Source organism: Panulirus ornatus, chromosome 2, assembly GCF_036320965.1.
Source record: "Panulirus ornatus isolate Po-2019 chromosome 2, ASM3632096v1, whole genome shotgun sequence".
NCBI lineage: Eukaryota > Metazoa > Arthropoda > Malacostraca > Decapoda > Palinuridae > Panulirus > Panulirus ornatus.
In genome coordinates, this window is record NC_092225.1 from 20,535,120 (window position 1) to 20,556,066 (window position 20,947).

The window sequence follows — 20,947 nt, forward strand, 5'->3', positions numbered from 1 at the left end:
AAAAGTTTCAGTCGACGAGAGGAGAGACGGGGAACCCCCGTGGTTGTGTGTGTGTGTGTGTGTTCGTTGGCAAGTCATGGAGCTGACAACAACGGTGCTAACATTAATGGAACGTAACTATGTAACTCATATTTTGCTTCATTACTAACAGTAACACACACACACACACGATATATATATATATATATATATATATATATATATATATATATATATATATATATATATATATATATATATATATATATATATTTAAAGTGAAATAGCTGTGACATTTGATGTCTCCAGCTCCCAGGTTGCAAACGGAGGTGATAAAAGTTTGTGTGTTGCTGGCAATATCCAATGATAGGCTTGCCTGAGCACAACTCTGCAAGTGTAGAGTAACTGAAGGTGTTGCATAAAGGGCAATCGTCATACGTTATCAGCATTGTGTTGACGAGGAAGTAGTAGGTCGTGTGGCTAGAATGAAGAAGCTGAATGCTGATAATGACCGGAGTATTGATGTTTGTGATGTTTTGAGGTTTATATTGACATCTCCACTTCAGCCACTGACGTTTATTTTCCTACGTTGATGATATGTACAAGTTTGCCTAGCCTATCACGCCATGGGCACAATGGCCATCTATCGCTGACTAATTCTGGGGGAGCAACTTGCTTAGAAACTTAGTACAGTTACAGACATGATTGTGGTCGTGTAATATATAAGGCATAATACACTGTGTAATGACGATATATGTAAACACTATTTTCTGATGCAACCAAACCATATTGGCAAATGGCGGCTGCGGTAAGGATTTCAATTTCAAAAACTGTGGTACAATAGATGTTTACGTTTCTGTCTTTTCGTAATGCAGGCACTATAGCGATGGTTACTGTATATAGATTTAGTTTCACGTTACTTATATATTGTTTTGAATATAGTCATTTGAAGAGATTAATCTGCAAGTTCATATCAGGGTTTTGATTATGGTAAATATATAAAATGTGAATCGTATTTCGTTTTGATTCTGATGCAAAGTTTAAGGTATTCTGTGGTGGAGGTTCGTCAACAAAGGGAGGTTAGAGGTTACAAGGGTTTCGTTTTGGTTGTCAGAGAGGATTAAAGTCTGTCACAGGAAGATCTGGGATTCATTTTTGTCAGTACCTGTGGGAACCTATGAATAGTAAGTCAGAGATGCGCACTTCAGATCTAACGTCGGTGTATTCCTTTATGAATCTATACTTAATCTGTATTATCCAAAACTGGGTAAAACGCATTGTTTTTTCCTTGTAATCGCAACGGAAACAGTAGTAAAACTATCATAGTAAACTGTGATAAACTATCAGGAAAATCAATGAAACTTATTGTCCTAGAAACGAGTAATACTCAGCCTGCAGAATGAACTTTGATATTAAGAATTTATAATACCAAGGAGAATATATATATATATATATATATATATATATATATATATATATATATATATATATATATATATATATATATTTCTTTCTTTCTTTCAGACTATTCGCTATTTCCCGCATTAGCGAGGTAGCGTTAAGAACAGAGGACTGGGCCTTTGAGGGAATATCCTCACCTGGCCCCCTTCTCTGTTCCTTTTTTTGGAAAAAAAAAAAATGAGAGGGGAGGATTTCCAGCCCCCCGCTCCCTTCCCTTTTAGTCGCCTTCTACGACACGCAGGGAATACGTGGGAAGTATTCTTTCTCCCCTATCCCCAGGGATAATATATATATATATATATATATATATATATATATATATATATATATATATATATATATATATATACTCTGTAATGAGGAATGCTTTTGAAAAGGATTAATGAAAAGCATGTCATCATTATCAGCAATGACTAGTATTATGATTAGTCTATCCTGGCTCCCAGAGAAGGTAGATGTGTTCATGTGTTGTACATTTACAATGTGTCAGAGTATAATGGCGCAGTGGTATTTGCACTACAGAAATAATGGATCGGGAGCGACTAGGCTGTGCTAGTGAAGTATGCTGAACACTGTGCCAGTGATGGGCGCCACACTTCATCATGTAGAACACTGTACCTTAATTAGAACACCCCAGCTGTGCTGCTTCTGGTCAGCTCGCAGGTGCTGGAGGCTTCTCATACAGAGATAAGTCAGCTTTTGGTTTAGAGCAACGCTCACAGCCTGTTGGAGAGTAAAAAGCCATTCGCGTGCAGAAACACGTTAGGCTTTGCTTGTACACCCTGCTTCTGCTGATTGTGTTGTTTTCACCGAGTCTAGAGGGTTCCAAAAATTTTAATTCATAGTCGTGGTTCTAAACCCTTATCTTACCTAACAAACATAAGCGAACAAAAAGTAAAGGAACGTACAAACTGGCGCTTTAAGTATCGTAGAAACCATCACGAATTTCTCCGAAATGAATAATTTAAAGAATACGAAAAGATAAAAAAAAAATCTATGCAAATTCAGTGTTGGAAGAAAGTTGACTTAGTCTGTGTTAAAAGCATACTCGGTTACAGCGTAAGAGACTGGTGGTTGTGGAACACGAACCGAGAATGGAAGCCTAAAGGACGATGAGGAGCACTTTGATGAGAAGCAGGTAAGGTCCTGGAGGTTAGAATAAGCGTAGACTCCTGAGGGAAGTTCGATAATGAGTGAACAGAGTGCCTTTCTCTGCAGTTCGACAGCTGAGAGTAAAGTCCAGAAGGTTAAGGAAGGAGTAGGGACTCTTGAGAAGAGGAACCTGGTGTCCAACTTTGTCGAGGGGGTTCCAAGGCATTTACAGCCACAAGAGAAGTTTCACCAAAAGCTCGTTGAGCAGAAGTAGGGTGATTGTTGTGGAGAGATCTTGAGTGGAATAGCCCGGTCGAGACCCTTTATTATTGTGTGTCGGGTAACGTCGTTGAAGGCGGCAGTTGTCTCTGGTATGACAGACGCTCTCACGTTGAGGATGATCGAATGACGATGGTGTGTTTTTTTTTTTTAACGCGATGGGACGCAGGAGCCACGACCCTTTATACGGGTGGCTGGGATCAGAGAGTATGAATAGAGTGAGAGGGACTGGGGCTGAATTCTGGCATTTTGTCGTCAGAGCTGGAAGAGGAAGGAGCGTCGAGTGTCGTTTGAATCAGGAGTTTCGTTTGGGTAGAGAATGTCTCGGAGTAGAGACAACATGACGGACATAAGATTCACAAGTGGTTTAAGGGAAGGTCTGGGGGGGTTGTGGCTTGTGATTTCTTTCCATAACTGGAGTTGGTGAGATGAGCCTTATCATTCCAGGATGTGAGGATAGTGAAGAGGTAAAGACCAATATATATATATATATATATATATATATATATATATATATATATATATATATATATATATATATATATATATATACTGTGATGTAGAAAAAATCAATGTTAAACGATTTATAGACACGAGAGATTGTCTTGTGCGGGATTGTATGTCACGGAACTATAACATAGATTTCTTATTTTTTTTGTGTGTGTGTTTTGGTTGGTTCAGTTCATTGACAAAATGTTACCTCCCTCCACACCGCCCCAGTTTACTCCGTCCCGTGGATGGCAAACGACTGCCAAAGAAGTGCTGAAATTTTTCGATGACTACTGACTTCTTTGGTTTCTATCACAAAAGAATCATCATCATTATTCCCAGGGATCAACTATGGTAGTTATGTCTTTCTACCATCATCATTGTTACCGTTAAACAGTCGTGGTAGTATTGTCTTGCTCCCATCATCATTTATTTCCAAGGATAAGGCGTGGTACTCCTGTCTTGCTCCCATCATCATTATACCCAGGGATCAGGCGTGGAAGTCTCTTGTCTTTCTCCCATCATCAGGGTATACTCCAGCGGAAGTTGGTTCACGTTGAACCTTTGTTTGTATTCCCAAAATACAGACAGAAAAGATTGTGTAAAGGCTGATGGTACAGGAGGAGGAGATACCTGGAAGAGCTGTCACGCCTGGAGAGGCCAGGCAAGCCTCGTCAAGGGGGCGTGCTGACAGCGGCCACGGACAAGTGAAGGATGTTGGTCCAGTATTTCATTTATCACCTTGACCGCCTCCATTATACAACGCCCGCAGGAAAATTTGATAAAAGCTCAACAGATAGGGACCGTAATATTATATATATATATATATATATATATATATATATATATATATATATATATATATATATATATATATATATATATATAAAGCTGGGGTCTTTGAATTCTTGGAGTCGATTTAAATTAAGGAATTGTGGTGCACATCTGGGGCGACAGGCGGGAATGTTGGCAGCTCTTGGTGGCTGCTTGACTGGCCCGCCTGATATCGAGTCTTGAAGTTTGTTCAAACACAGACAGAATTGACTATGCCATTCTGAAACTGAGAGAACAGGTCTTCGTTGCAGCAACTGATGTTTAAAGACATTACTGTTCTGTTTGAGTCGAGATGTGGTATACAACAATGGTGATGGTTCAGTATTCTAACCATACGTCTACCTATGTGCTTTCTTCTCTCCTCTCCACTATCAAGTAACTGGAGATAGTTTGTGTAAAGGAACAAAATATTTTTCATTCCAACTGTCCGAGTAGGTTGGAGTTTACGATAGAATGCTGCGCGTGCTAGTGGTAGAGAGGGAGCGACGGGCTATCGAAGGGGCCAGGCTTGAATCACCGTTAGCACTCGTATTCACGGTAGGTGGCGCACGTCTGGAGGGAACATTTTTTACGTCACTGAGAAGAGATAATAATTGGAGGATTTTACCCTGAAAAGTATCGCGTGTTAATTTCAGTATTGTGAAATTCAAGGTATCATTATTAGCGATTGCAAAAGCAGTATCGAAACAGGCATTGTATAATGTACCTCATTTGCAAGACCCGTGTTGAAAGAGGCATTGTATAATATACCCCACTTATTAGCAGTACCTGCTTTGAATTTTAATGAAAAGTAATCCTCGTGTATCTGGCAGAGGTTAGCAACACACACACACACACACACACACACACACACACACACACACACACACACACAATGTAGTCATGCAAGGAATAAACGAAGATCTATACCGCAGTTATTTTTCAGTTGACCAAAACGAATCATCCCGTCGGATGAATACTTTAGATATATCTCTCAATCCCTATATTGAATGACCTTCATCTTGCCATCTAAGTGATCTTTGCTGTATCACATGATGATTAAAGATCTATTTGCCTCATGAAAGATCATGTACCATGACTTTTGAAAATTTTTTTGTGATCATAGGTAATTGATATTTATAATGGAGCCTCGTATACATTTCCTGTTCGTGTAAGTTACCATTTTCGAGGTTGCTGGTCAGACGCAATGTCTGAGGGATGCCATTAATACGATAATCACATTAGGAACTTGTATTTCCAGTGTACTAGGATGTTTGGGTCAGTTTTAGTCTAGATGTCTCAAACGTTTACCTTCGTACATCTGTCACTGACATGATTTCCATGATTCCAGTAACGTTATAAACAGCTGAGAGTCTTAGAACAACAGCATCGTTGGAGGAATCCCATTGGCTGGACGGTGATGATAACCCACAACCCTGGCAAGGTCTTTTCCTTGTGAAGATAATGCGAACCAGCATATTGGAAAATATCACGGGTTGCGTCTCCAGACTCTACAAGGATGTACGAATAGGTGATGTTTACGGTGCCTTGAAGGTAATAGCGAAGGTAAGGTGAGTGATTTCACAGCTTTAATGGTGTCTTATTGCCTCAACCTTGAGTGCACCCCGCCAGTCAGCTTCGTCCAAACCACACATGGTCCACCAAGACAGACTGGTATCAATGTCAGATCACCTTCTAGTTTCTTTTTTTTTTTTCTTCTGCTTCTCGGCTGAACGTTAGCACTCCTGCCTTCAATAGAGCGTATGTAATTAAGGGAAAGATTGTCTCTGAAACATACTAAGATGACAGTCTAAGGTCTTGTGTATGGCAGGTGTCTCGCGATCAATTGAATTGAATTTCTATGAGTAATTATACACCAGAGAATTCCAAGACCTAACTGAAAAGCCATTATATATATATATATATATATATATATATATATATATATATATATATATATATATATATATATATATTATATTCCTGGGGATAGGGGAGAAAGGATACTTCCCACGTATTCCCTGCGTGTCGTAGAAGGCGACTAAAAGGGAAGGGAGCGGGGGGCTGGAAATCCTCCCTTCTCGTTTTTAAATTTCCAAAAGAAGGAACAGAGAAGGGGGCCAAGTGAGGATTTCCTTCAAAGGCTCTGTCCTCTGTTCTTAACGCTACCTTGCTAACGCGGGAGATGGCAAATAGTAAAAAGAAAAAAAAAAAAAAAAAAAATATATATATATATATATATATATATATATATATATATATATATATATATATATATATATAATCGCCGTCTCCCGCGTTAGCGAGGTAGCGCAAGGAAATAGACGAGGAATGGCCCACCCCTCCCACATACACATGCATATACGTATTATATTCTGAAAACAAGCCTAAATAAGTCTGTGAATCGGCAGTGAAAATGGTAGGTCTGTTTGTAACGGGAAACAACGTAACGATAAACCCTGCAGTCTGTACTGTTGTAGAAAATAAAAGTTCATACCGTAACTGCCAGTGTCCATCCTTCCCACCCTTAGGAAAATTCGAGAGCGAAAATGTTTCCAACTCATACATTACGTTCGGGCCATTATCTCGAAGGACTTGGCCGGTCTCGCCATAAAAATGGAGCTGAATATTTCTTTCTGTTGATGATGATGCGAATGTCTGCGATTTAGCTTGTCAGAAACACTTCATGTCGACGTTGACGGACAGATTTCTTTCCTTGATTGATCAAAAAGCGGCTTTCTTAATATTTCATACAGCCAGCATCAGTGATGTTCAGTAGAATGCAAGATACTCTTATTTGCCTCGTAAGTTTCCTTTGCGAGACGCAGACTACGGTGCATTAACTGAAATCGACGAAGTTTTGAAGTGGAAATCCATTCCATTGAATATTCAACAGAAAATAGGGAAGACCTGTGGAATACCGTCGAATACTGTAAGACCCCGTAGGGCATGGCCCTATATATTGCTCGCTGGTTTAACTACACCAAGTTCACTGCAGTAGCGTCTGGCTATAATACCCACGAGCACCCACAATATCCTCTTGTTTTGCCCCACAAGCAGGTATGTACGCTAATCGCAGGTTGTCCATTTTCTGGCTCACACTCATCCCATAATTGATGGTATTTCCTGGACGTGGATTAGCCTTTCGTGATACCGTGTCTCAACGGTTGAAACACGATAATAATGCTAGAGGAATGCAGGATCACTGCAAGTGGTCCGCTTGAAAAAATCTCTGTCACTGAGTATCTATCGTACATCATGCCTCCTGCTCTGTAAACAATCTAACTTAAGGATGCCATGTTTATGTGTAATTTTAGATCTGTCGATTGAAAATGTATCGTTCGCTGCTACGTTGAACCAAAGCATCCTTATTTTGTATCCACGGGATTAGTTTTGTAAAGGCTTATTACCTCTGCTGACGACACTGCTACTTATGATTCCATCTCTAGTCTCAATCCCTTTGAGCATGACGGTACGACCTCATGTGATGAGGCTTGGACTCTGAGGCCATTACTTCCATGTGACGAACTGTCATGTTTAAGGAGTCGTAACGTTATGCCCAAGTTTGTAACAACGGTCGTCTTTTGGAATCTCACTGTCGTGTTCATGAAGGTTCACTTCCTCATGAATCATATCAGAATAATGATAAACATGCTTCATATCTTAGTCACGAAAAAAAGCTGCCTTGAATTTTCCACAGACCCCATATATTAAACACAGCAGGACGTCAAGTCCTTTTTACTAAACTGACGCGCTGGACACACACTAGAACGCGTTGTTGACATCAGATTAGTCGCTTATGCGTTAACTCGTCACAATATCACATTCCTGGGATGTTCTGCAGAAAATGGGCGAAAACGTGATCGATACATTATTGTATTGATACCCTTATGACAGATCAAGGGAACTGTACCATATATTGTCGTCTGTATACCATATATTGCCATTACTGCGGTAATGTCCAATAGGAGCATCACTTCGTCTTCTTTTACCGTACGCTTATACCCCTCATGTCACATTAATTTCGTAGCTAAGCCATAAAATTCACTTACAGTAACTCGCATATGTGAACATACTCTCCAAGAGCTGCAGCAACAATATACCAAAACCCAGGCTATTATTCTACAGGTCTCGCCACACGTTCATTGAGAATATATAATTCACTGTCATCAACGTATTTATAGTACCATATATACGTGCAGACACGCACACATCATCCCCACACATGCACAGTGCGCATGAATTCCTCTCTCTCTCTCTCTCTCTCTCTCTCTCTCTCTCTCTCTCTCTCTCTCTCTCTCTCTCTCTCTCTCTCTCTCTCTCTCTCTCACGCACAGTACACGTGAGATCCTTTATCACACAGACAGACAGACACACAGATCATTCACTGATCGTCTGTGGTAAGAAACGAAGACTGTCAGCATTTCAGCACGGAGGACGAACATTCCTGGGTAAATACCTTAGTTATCGGTAGCTGGGATATATTACGCGGTAATTATCAATGTGATTAGATTTCCTCCGGTTTAATCTCTGTTTACCCCTTCCCCGATTTCTCCATCATTTGTTTTAACACATGTACCATTTTTTCATTTATTGAAGTGCACTTGGAATATCGATGGATCCCTCGCCATGAGCTGCATGAGCCAGCAATAACTTGATTACAAGCTGGAGACACAGAGAAATTGGTAGCTGGCATCTGGTAGGTGAGGCGCGTGTCGGCTGGAAGGCTGGCGAGGGTGAGGCTCGCCCCCGAGAAAATCCTAAGTTCAGTGTGACAGCGACCGTTGCCGAGTGTGGAGGTGTGCCTGTGCTCCTCTCAGACCTCCGTGACTCGGGGCTACAGACGCCCCATTAGCAAACATCATTATATAGAGAGAGACTTGTGTGCCTGTGGGTTTTCAACGCTTGTTAAATACCTCGTCTGCTTCCTCCTACCGTGGTGAGTGTCACTGTCTTTTCGACAGTATTATGTTTTAAGATGTTTTACCCGGAACTTGCCTCCGGTATTATGAGTTTCTGGACAAGATTAAATAATAATTCCACGTATTTCAGAAGCCAACGTACAGTTAGAGGTGTGATGTTAGTATTTTTGCAGTGTTTGATAGTAAGATATAGTGCAACGGTGGGACGAAATTATATTCTTGATTCGGTGAATTTATGTATAAATTTCCAATGTCGTGATGGTTGGAATTAGGTGGATAAGAGAGAGTAAAACGCAGATATATGATAGATTATTGTTAGTTACATTTTCCAGGCAAACATTTCATAAAACTCCGCAGAAGGGAGGATCAGGATTATGAAGCGGGATTTTAGTGTAAATACATCGTTGCTTCTGCTAAGTCGTGCTGTACCGTAAGCGTTATGTTATTCTCATGACTTGTGCGTTAATACCCTGTATTCATTGATGTTATTCCTCATTGTAGTTTTATTGTTAATGTCTAAAAATGCGTCACTTGCTACACGTGTGGTTATAGGGTTGGTTGGTCAGACCCAACGTGCTTTTTGTACTGTTCTTGGTACACGGGTTGTAACTTTTTTGTTACTCGTGCTTTGATCTTTAGCAATCGTGTATTTGTACATGTAAATATGTGTCAGGGTAAATGCACTGTATGTGTTTGTGTGTATATGTATATATGTGTCGGTCTGTTTGTATGAAAATTATTGTGTTCGTGCTTAAGTAAATGCGTGTGTGTGTGTGTGTATGTGTGTGTGTGTGTGTTCTTTGGAATGAGCAATGTGTGCGTGGTGAATTTGTGGTAGCGTTCGTTCGTGTGTGTTTCTGTTTGACTGAGCCAACGCGACTGTGTGTGCGTGATTACCTGTGCATGTATACGGGGAGACCTGAAATATATTAAGGTTCCCTACCATTACACTCCCAAACCTTTTTCTACATGTTCACTTTTGTATTACGATAGCTTCTCCCACTCGTCCACTCCTCTGGCGTATATTGTTCCGCTTATCCCAGTTATCTACTACTTTACTGTAAATGTCATGTCCTCATACCGTATCTAACTTACGTTCATTGGTGTCCCGTTGTTCCCTGTAGTTGACCACTGCTTCCCCGTCGTTAAGTAAGAGTTCCATGTTGACATCAGGTTCACCGAGGAACTGCAAGATTAGTCATCCTTATTAGGTTAGTCAGCCTCATTAGGTTAGTCTGCCTCATTAGGTTAGTCAGCCGCGTAAGGTTAGTCAGCCTCATCCTCTTCCCCAGCCTGGACGAGCCTGTGTTGCTTTGTTTTGTTTACGGCTTTGTGTTTGTGCGTACATGCGTTTCAGTCTCCCTCTCTATACGGGGTGAATTGTACTCGTATCTAGGGCATTAGAGTGCATCATACCGCGGAATATAGCTGAAGCTTAATTTTAATGTATGTATAATAAAACTTAATACTTTGGGTCTGTATTTTTTTTTTTTTTTTACCAGAGCGTACATTTCAGCTTCTTAACAAGGCATTTGGTCTGTTTGCAGAGCATTAAATTCTTAACTATATAGTTTTTAGTCGTGCTTGCCTCGTTATTGCGAAACGATTTTTCAATATACAGGACAAATGCCACTTGCGTAGAGCGTATAGGTGGTGTTAGTTGTAAATTTTCTGGTTGGTGAATGTAGGCTTGATGTTGACGGTCTTGATGACCCTGGCAGTTGATAGGTCAAAAGCCTAAACAACCAGTCATCACATTAACAGTTTGTTTATATAATGTATTGCCATTCTTTTTTTTTTTTAATTCTGTGGTGACCTAAGTCACTAGTACACGGAAACTGACCAGTAGAGAATGTAACCTGACCTAACCTTACATTGCCTCCACCGAACCAGACCATACGTAACTAACCTCCGCTCACTTAGGGTAATATGTCTGACCAAAATTTAACTTACCAGGATAACCTAGATAAGAGATATCAAGATATACCCTTTGATCTGACCTTAGGTTAAGGATCGGGTTAAAGGTCACGCCATTATACTCAAGGGTCAAGCCATATTGCTTAAGTGGATTAGGTCGATCTTCGTTAGATCACGAGTTATTCATACTTAGCCCTACATAATGTACTCATGTATAATGAAATGGTCACATTAAAGATATTGTACATGTGCGTTATGAAATGGTTGCATATTGTATTATCTGTACGGACTGAATACGTTTGTGTGGCAAATTCTATTTAGTTAAAACAAAAAACTATAGAGAGAGAGAATGATGACCAGCGTCACGGACAAAGAGGTTTGTTCCCAGTGAAAACGACCTGTTTCACTGCCAGATAAAAAAAAGAAAAAAAAAGAATCGCGAATAACAGTATTTGTCAGGTGAAACATGGAAGAGTTTACACTATAGAAGTTTGTGCCGCTGACTTCACGCTCCAGCCGCTCCCACCGTGGGAGTGGTGCCACCTGACTCACGCTGACCCCCTCTGTGGCACAAGCAGCACCACTCATTGTGATCTCGTGTGACGCAGGTGGCACCACTTATGGTCCCGCATGACACAGGTGACACCCTACACACGCAGTGACACCGTGTGACATGTGGGGGGCACTTGACCTACACTGTGATCCCGTGTGATACAGATGACATACGTGACCACGTATGACACGGGTGGTACCGGTAACTGACGCATCGTCCCGCATGACACAGGTGGCACCGTGTAGATGTGCCGTCTGTTTCACGCAGGGTTCCTCCGTCAGGTGGCCTTGTTAGACAGATTCCCCTCTCTGTTCGGAGACTGGAGGGGAAGACTTGATGTATGTATCTGTTGTCCTTCGTTCTCCTTCTCCCACATGTTTGCTCTCGTCTCTCCTCCTCCTCCTCCTGCTCAAGCCATCCTGTTGTCATTTGGTGTCTTCTCATCTCCCTAGAAAAATATTTTCGCGCCACCAGTCCGGCACGCACACTGTTCCCGGGGCTTCCCTACCTACCTCCATGCTCCACGCCATGTTTGCAAGCTGTGTTTTCAGCGTCTCGATAAGTGATTTGACCGTGATGGAGAAGACTTCGTTAAAGACTGTTAGAGGAACTTACGTCATTTATGTACCTCGGTGTAGATATTTGGTTAGGTGTGCTATCTAGAGTCCACGAATTTGTATAAATCGATGTAGAACTAAGTGATGTAACATGAAGTATGTTTGTCGTAAGAAATATGTTCATGGATGAGTTTAAGGCCGGTTCAGCCAGCACCCCCCAAAGTTTACCGAACACTGTCTAGTAAATCGTGTGATTCAAAGTTGAATGACTGGGAAAGTTTTGGGTTTTGTGAGAGGTGAGGATTGCGTCCTTTAGTTATGCTTACATACTGCTTCATCCTCAGCACTGCTCCTCCTCCTCCTCCTCTTCATCTTCCTCCTCCTATGTTTTTTTCCCGCCAAGTTCTCCAGATTCCTTTCACTCTGGTGATATTACTTGAGGACAACTTCAGTGTCATCTGAGAAGCCATTGTAAAGTTCAGATGACGAGGCCTTGAGAGAGAGAGGCTCGTGGTATTTCACTTGTGATATCCCCTGGGCTGAGTTTGTGGCACTGTGGTGGTACCCCGTGGCTGTGGTAGCATGCAGGTGCTGAGAGCTAAGTCCACTGGATACCACATTGCTCCAGTTCACTATCCCTTGCACGCCGTTCACCCTCCTGCTTGTTCAGACCCTGATCGCTCAAATTCCTTTTCACTTCATCTGTCCATTACAAAAATGTCTCACAGTTCTGTTCCCTCCACATTTAACACACACATCCTTTGCCAACTTTTCCTATCTTTCTCCCCATATGTCGAAACCATTTTGGCACATCTTCAGTACTCTTAACCACATTCTTTTTATTACCACACATCTCTCTTACCCTTATAATACTTACTCAGTCAAACCACATCACACTACATACTGTCCCCAAACATTTCATTTTTAACGCATCCACCCTCCTCCGCACAGCCCTATCTATAGTCTAAGCCTCCCATCCATATGATATTGTTGGGACTTCTAAACCCTCAAACATACCCATTTTTGTCCTCTCTTCGCATGCGCTCCAAGAACCTTTGTCCCCTTCCCCACCCTATGACTTGCTCCCGCTTCCATGGTTCCATTTGCTGCCATGTTCACTCCCAGGTATCTAAAACACTTCACTTCCAATTTTTCTCCATTCAGACTCCAAAAAAATCCAACTGATCTTTCCCTCAAATCTGCTAAACCTATAACTACCTTGCTTTTATTCACACTTACTCTCGGCTTCCTCATTTCACACACTCTTCCAAAGTCAGTCACCAACTTCTGCAGGTTCTCACTCGAATCTACTACCAGTGCGGTATAATCAGCAGATAACAACCGCCTCGCTCTCCAGGTCCTCTCATCCCCTACAGACCTCTGCTACCAAACCGTCAGGCCTTATAGTCATTCTGTACACGCTCAACCCTCCTCACACCAAATATTGTCCTCAGGCATCTCATTTCGAGCACAATCGCCTTCTTCCGTTCATTTGCATTCAGGGGCCCAAGACTCGCAGTCCATACAACACCTTCGGGACTACTACGCCTTCAGACGTAACAATCTTCACACCTTAGAGACTAAGAGCATTTAGGTAACATCTTCTCTGTATTGTCTTTCTGTTCATGTGTTTTCGTCTGCCCTTTCGTAATTTTCAAAAATATTTTCTTTTAAACTGTGATCAAAACTGTGTACTCGGGGCGAGTGTTTTAATTTGATTTGACTAACGGTCGAAGAGTCTTCTCTCTCTCTCTCTCTCTCTCTCTCTCTCTCTCTCTCTCTCTCTCTCTCTCTCTCTCTCTCTCTCTCTCTCTCTCTAACTCTAATTACTGTTTGTGTGTTACGTGAAAGAGAGTTTTACACTCGGTCTGCCTCGTCTCTTAAACTTTATATATAAATTGCATGTCTATACTCTCTACACACACACACACACACACACACACACACACACACACACACACACACACCACCCTAAGCCAGTTACCCTATTATCGACCAGCTACGATGGGATGATGAACACTTAGGGTGAGTATGGGCTACATGACGCACCCACGATTCGGACACACGGGGCCCTGAACCTGAGCAGTCCCGCACTGATTCATGGTCAGTACCACGAACCACAATACCCAAAGTGTGTGTGTGTGTGTGTGTGTGTGTGTGTGTAAACAACCGGTCTGTGTGTACGTGTGTAATGCATGAGTGAGTCTGCGTCGGGTGGGACTGTGAGCGGCCATTTACCAGGTCCTGATAACTTGCCCTTATCGTGGTGTTTGCTGTGCCCGAGTCAACAGTCGTCCGGCCGTCAACATTGGATCACGGAGAAGGTGGTGCTGACTGGGGGAACAGTCAGTCAGCCAGCCAGCAGTGGCCACAAGCCACACACTCCGTCATCTGTGGCCACTAACAGGAGAGACACGAAGATATGTCAATACATCTTTTTATCCGTCAATTAATTGTTCTGGTTCTCAGTTTTGTTCTTGATAAGAACAAATAACAGTACAAGTAACATTGTGTGACCCGCATTCCTCATTGGAGGTGCTATTCAATGTTGTTTGTCTGACCACTGTCGAGCTGTTGATCAAAATGGCTTTGTAGTTCCCGTTGATCAACAGAACCAGTGGATGCTGGGTATGGCGGCCACACCTCCACCCGCGGAGAATGTCGACGGTGCTGCCCTCAGTTGAGCACTATGGTTAGGGGGGACGTGGGGTCGAAGGAATGTATGACACGCATGATACCCTGACCTTTGACCAGACCCGTAAGGGATTTATCCAAGATCTGGCCTTCGTACTCAAGGGTCGTACTGTCGTGCTTTAAGGATCGTATTGTCGTGCTCAAGGGTCGTACTGTCGTACTTTAAGGATCGTATTGTCGTGCTCAAGAGTCGTACTGTCGTACTTTAAGGATCGTATTGTCGTGGTAAAGGGTCGTACTGTCGGGCTTTAAGGATCGTATTGTCGTACTCAAGGGTCGTACTGTCGTACTTTAAGGATCGTATTGTCGTGCTCAAGGGTCGTACTGTCGTACTTTAAGGATCGTATTGTCGTGCTCAAGGGTTGTACTGTCGTTCTCATGGGTTGGAACTTTTGTACTCAGGTATTGTACCGTCCTGCTCAAGGCTTGCGCCGTCCTACTCCAGGCTCGCACCTTCCTGCTTAAGGATCAAACCTCTGTGCTTAGGGATTATACCGTGCAACTCAAGGTCGTACCGTTGTGCTCAACAAATTCCCTCTCTAGCCAGAGGAGAGATGTGAGCAGGTCATGCTGTTGTACCATATTGTCTTCAGCAAACCAATACGCACAACTGTCATATATTCCAACGCTTATTTATGGGAAAAGGATTATGCTGTGTGGAAACTGCTCATCATGTAAAGTTGCAGTGTCGAAAGTCGCAGAATTTCAACATATGAATTTTATCTATAGAATATGTATCAGTAGGTCGATCAGGTTTCGTAGTTGAAATGTGATGGGATGAAATAAAAAAAAGACGTAGAGTGAAAAATAGGTAAGGAAGTTGTAATGAAAGTTGTAGGATAGCTTTTATATCCCTGCCTCATATTTATTGTCTTCTTAAAGTCTTTTCATTTTCAAAAGGTGTAAGAAGATATGTACTGAAGCCTGGCCGAGTTAGACGTTGGCTCACGAAGAGGCGGAAAAAGATGGACTCAAAAATAAACTTACCTGTATGTTGTGGTGGGTGAAATAAATGAGGGAAGAATTTTACCAACAGATATGAGGAATTTCTATTAGGTCGACCATCCCAGTATATGGGAATGTAGATATAAACCTTTTCATATAAGACAACCGCATTTCAGTTGCTTAACTGGAGATACGTAAGCTTAATTAAGCTGAGGTGAGGTAGATAATCTTTGGTAATGACGTCTGATTACGAGAGAGCAGAATTGTTGACGACTGCATCGCCAACATGCCTGATGTGTGGGATATGTTGATATCACCGCCAGGCCAGGGGGCTCCGTGCAACACAGTGTTGCAGTACCAGGCTCCAGTATAGTGGTCAGGCCAGGGGGCTCCGTGCAACACAGTGTTGTAGTACCAGGCTCCAGTATAGTGGTCAGGCCAGGGGGCTCCGTGCAACACAGTGTTGCAGTACCAGGCTTCAGTATAGTGGTCAGGCCAGGAGGCTCCATACACCACAGTGTGGAGTACAAGGCTCCAATATAGTGGTCAGGCTAGGAGGCTGCCCAGAACAGAGCATGGCGCCACAAAGTGGGCGATCCGGTCTGGTCCAGTTGGAGAGAACCTTTGATCTTCTTCGGTCTTGTCCACCATCGTAGCCAGGAGTTTTACTCAGGGGTCCGAGGACCTGCATCACACTGTCCTTTATATACAGGAGTAGTGTCAGCCTCTAACACCACTCGGAATGCAAGAGGTGTGCTCCCCTCTGAGGGCCGGCTCTTTTTTTTTTTGACTAGAACCACCTCTCGTGGTGGTGGTGTCTCTCGTGACGTCAACATGGATCAGTTGTAGTCCTGTGAGGATGTTAGGAATTAGAATGCATTCCCAAGGCAACCTGGATTCGATTATGTTTGAATGAGAACGAATCCTTCCTTGCTTGCAGGCTAGTCTTCAGTAAGACGAATTATTATTACATTTTTCATAGATATTTGGATATTTATTTCATATGTAAGTTATTTAGTTGTGTGTGTTTTACAGGGAGAAATATTTACGTTCATATCGGACAGTTTCGTAATATATATATATATATATATATATATATATACTCAGAACTTCCTCATATTTAGTGATAAAACTTTACATTTCACCGATTTCGGCCGCTACAACATAGAGGTAAGTTCATTTTTGAGTCCATTGATTCTTTGCCTTTCGTGAAGCCGGTGTCCAGCTCTGCCAGGCTCCAGTATAGATATTTTACACCTTTTGAAAGCAAGAAAATTTAGGGAGACCACAAATAAGAGGAAGAATTTCAATGATATATATATATATATATATATATATATATATATATATATATATATATATATATATATATTTCATCTTTCATCCTATAGCATTTTAACCATGAAACCTGATCGACCTACAGGTACATATAGCAATTAAAATATGTTAAATTTTTGTAACTTTTGACCCTGTAACTTTATATGATGAACAGTTTCCACACAATATAATCCTTTTCCCAATAAATAACGGCGGAATAAATGACAGTTGTGGGTATTGGTTTGCCGGGGAGAGTGTGGTACGCCGGCATGATCTGCTCACACCAGCTTAATGTTGATGTTCTCTAACCTGGGCAACGATACGACCCGAGAATTGGAGGGACTTGTTTGTCATACCACCAGCAGGGTCGTGCTTCCACCAGCAGTGTTGTGTGACCACCTTTCATGTTACCATCAGCAGGGTCGTGCTTCCACCAGCAGTGTCGTGTGACTACCTGTCATGTTACCACCAGCCGCGTCGTATGCTCCCTGCCATGTTACCACGAGCAGTGTCATGCTGGTAGCAGTGTCATGCTGCCACTAACTGTGTAATGTGGCTAATATCGTGCTGTTCACAGATGTCTCGTTCGTTTATGTTTCCTCACCCGTGCTTACACACCTAGACGTCATTCCACCGTTAGCAATATCATACTTAGGTGTCATACCACCATCGACAGTGTGTCATACTGCTAGGTGTCATGTGTAACAAGTAGGAACGCGGTGGCTTCATCAATCCCTGAGCTATAGCCAGGCCCTTGTGTTACATAGAGTAACACTCTGGACCTTCATATACCGGTAGTCAGGACGTGCAAGTGACAATGTGTTTGTTGATACCAGGGGCAGGGGGTCGCCGTGGGAAGCGTCGTCGTCTCGACCAGACAGTTCACATAGGTCCTGCGTCCTGTCTTCAACTGGACGCGCATATTCCCCGATCACCCCATAAATCCAAGCCACAAGAAGTTATACATGGGCTGCGCGTCACCAGACTCACCCCACCATCCCCGTCAGATGTGTACTAGCAGAAAAAAAAATGATGGTATTGCCAGCAAGATGTGCCAGGAAATGGACGATATAAAGAGCGTAGTTTAGAGAGGGAAGACGTAGCCTTTGCGACAGTAATCTTGGGGGTTGAGTCACGTAGTGACACCTACGTTGCCCCTTTCTCACTAGGTGAAAATAAAAAGAAAAGTGTGTGTGTGTGTGTGTTTGGGAGTGAAATACTGTTTGTGAAAGTTTTTTTTTAGTCTAGCAGATGGCACAAAGGAGATGAAAAGGACTTCTGGAGTGGATTAAAGTAGACATGTGGACGGGTTGGGGTAGGTACAGAGAGGCTCACTGCTTAGGGAAGTGCCTCGCGAGGGAGCTGGGGGTGTGTGTGCCTGCCCACAGTGACGGCAACATGTGCAGTGAATGGCTGAGGTGGAGGGAGGTGGGAGTGTTGCCGTCCATAGCGAGCTCCACATGTGGAGTGGATGTACTATTCGTCTGCAGAGCAGTGTACACACACTAACATCTCATTTGTACATTTTTTCAATGGTGTGACGATAAGAAATAACGTTACTGGAGTGGTGTGTGATCAGCCTGCCATGGTGTAGGAACCCGGAGCCAGACTGGCCTGCCTCGCCGTCTGCAGCTATCGGGCGAGAGGCATTTTCTGTTTCCTTGAGCGTTGACAAGTGAGGTGTCTGAGAGCCTTCATCATACCCCAGACTGGGGCGATCACAAGCCATCATATATATATATATATATATATATATATATATATATATATATATATATATATATATATATATTCCTCAAACCTATGAAGAAGCATTCTAGTTGTAGTTTAGCATGAAATGTATTTCCTTTTGGTTGATTAGCAAGAATGTCCGGCCGTAGATACTGTAGCATGGGACTTCGCGTTTGTTCGCTCCATCTTTGAGTGAATAACTGCCAGATGTGAGCCACGAACAGTAGCATCATCTCGGAGGGGAACCGTCAGCAGAGTCATATGGCAAGACCACCACAAAGGTGAAGCACACAGAGGAAAGAGACTACGTCGTGAGGAAAGGGGAATCATAAGTTCCACGAGTCTTTTATTTCATTTACTGGGGCTTCTTACAGACGTATCTAGGAGGATAATACAATCACGTGCACCGACCATTACTCCAAAGTCCGGTTTACGTGTGTTGTTACCTGTTAAGAGAAGTGTGAACTCATCAGTGGACGGGATCTATGTATATTGTTGGCTGACCAGCGAGAGTCGAGGGGTGAGGCAGAAGTGACATCAATACTAAGAGTCGTATTATTGCGTAACCCGAGTCTCTCTTCCTCTCTTTTTTTCCCCCTCCACGGTTTTATAAGCTGTGAATCAGCATGTGGTAAAAAAGAAGAATTTGCTCTTGAGTAAGTCGTTAAAACATTATTAAAATATTATTGACATACCAGTGAGTGCATGTTGGAATTTGTGTTATGGCAGTAGACTGGCGGCGGGAGGTCCCTCTCGGTATCAAGTGTCACTTGATTAAGCTACAAACATAATTGTTATTTTCTTTGCTTCAAGTTAGAAGTGCCAAGTGGTACGATTGTTAAGACAGACTATCACAGGCTATGTTCAGCCCTTCATCACAAGCAGTTGTCAAACAGGAACACACATTAGAACCCGAACGAAAGACTTTCTTAATATAAGCAGCATGTCTTGCTTCTTTGTCTGGCGGACAAGAGAGAGTATATAAATGTTGCCACAGCCTTGCTGTGTTACACGCCTAATGACGATGGCCACCAAGACTCGACTGAATTCTGCAAAGACAATAGAGGGATAAGTAGGTGGGTAAGGACTGAGAATATGAGAGTCGAGGGAGGTTTCTGTTGCCGACAGTTAAATCGGTTTTTGGTAAGTTCTGTAGAGTTCGAAGCTGGGTTAGTCCAGTGATCGGGTGTAGAGTTCGAAGCTGGATCAGTTTCGGTGATGAAATTTAGAATTCGAAGCTGCATCACTTCAGGTAAGGTGTGTAGAGTCTGAAGCTGGGTTATTCATAGTGTCAGAGTGTAGAGTTCGAGGCCGACTTACTCTTGGTGATGGAATGTAAAGTTCTAAGCTGGATCATTTTGATGACTGTACGTAGAGTTCGACGCTGGATCAGCGTCAGTGATGGGGGTGTATAGTTCGAAGCCGGGTTAATGTCAGTGTTTACAAGTCAAGGTGTGTTTGTGTGGATACGCCAGGGAAGATTGCTGGGGCAGACAGTGGGAAACCATCACTTGGGACGATGGACGAAGGCAGGAGAGATGGAGGAGGAATGTGTGTGTAGTGGAGGCTGCATCAAAGTGTTCACAACCTGGACTTGCTGAGCAGCCAGAACATTAAGTGACGTAGATAAAGTTATCAGGAAAGGATCACAGATGTTTCCCTGAAGAGAGTATTATTTTGTAGTGGATAGAACATGGAGGAACCTAAGGGATTGACCATATGATACTGTATTGGTTGGTGGCAATATAAAGGAGGTTACTGTTGCTGTGTGTCCTCCATTGCATGTCCCACTCGGGTATGGCGGCCTAGTCATCTGTACCAGCCAGTCGGCAGACTCCGTCCAATTTCTCCAAGGTTCTGTATTGCATCTAAAACATGAGGTCTTCTCTTCCTGTTTTACCTGTGTTAGAGCTAGTCACGTATAGCTACTGGTGTCATGCTAACAGCTGCAGTATCGGTATAGATAACAGGAAAGTGACGAGTTGTAGTTAAGATGTTGTATGTAGAGAAGTGAAGTAGTTGCTCTTATAGTGAGCTTGTGACATGTAGGACTATGAGTTGAGGCAAAGGAGTCAGGCAGGACTGAGGTGAGGGTAGGTGTGAGGAACGGAGTGAAGGAAGGTGTGAGGAACGAAGTGAGACATGGAATGAATCAAAGGGTGGTGGAAAATAATACGCCTGCTGAGGAGGCAGAAAGT

At 42.7% G+C, this 20,947-nt stretch overlaps 1 protein-coding gene across 11 annotated transcripts in view; it reads left to right on the plus strand.

The window, feature by feature from the left end:
* Positions 1 to 20,947, plus strand: part of LOC139754027 (discoidin domain-containing receptor tyrosine kinase B-like) — a 466,979-nt gene that overhangs the window by 66,834 nt on the left and 379,198 nt on the right. For 4 of the 11 annotated variants that reach the window (XM_071671021.1, XM_071671002.1, XM_071671040.1 and 1 more), the window contains 2 exons: positions 5,465 to 5,679; positions 8,713 to 9,052. The exons of the other annotated variants lie outside the window; for them this stretch is intronic. The gene's annotated coding sequence lies outside the window, so the exon portion shown is untranslated. The remainder of the gene's footprint in view (positions 1 to 5,464; positions 5,680 to 8,712; positions 9,053 to 20,947) is intronic. 11 annotated transcript variants of the gene reach the window in all.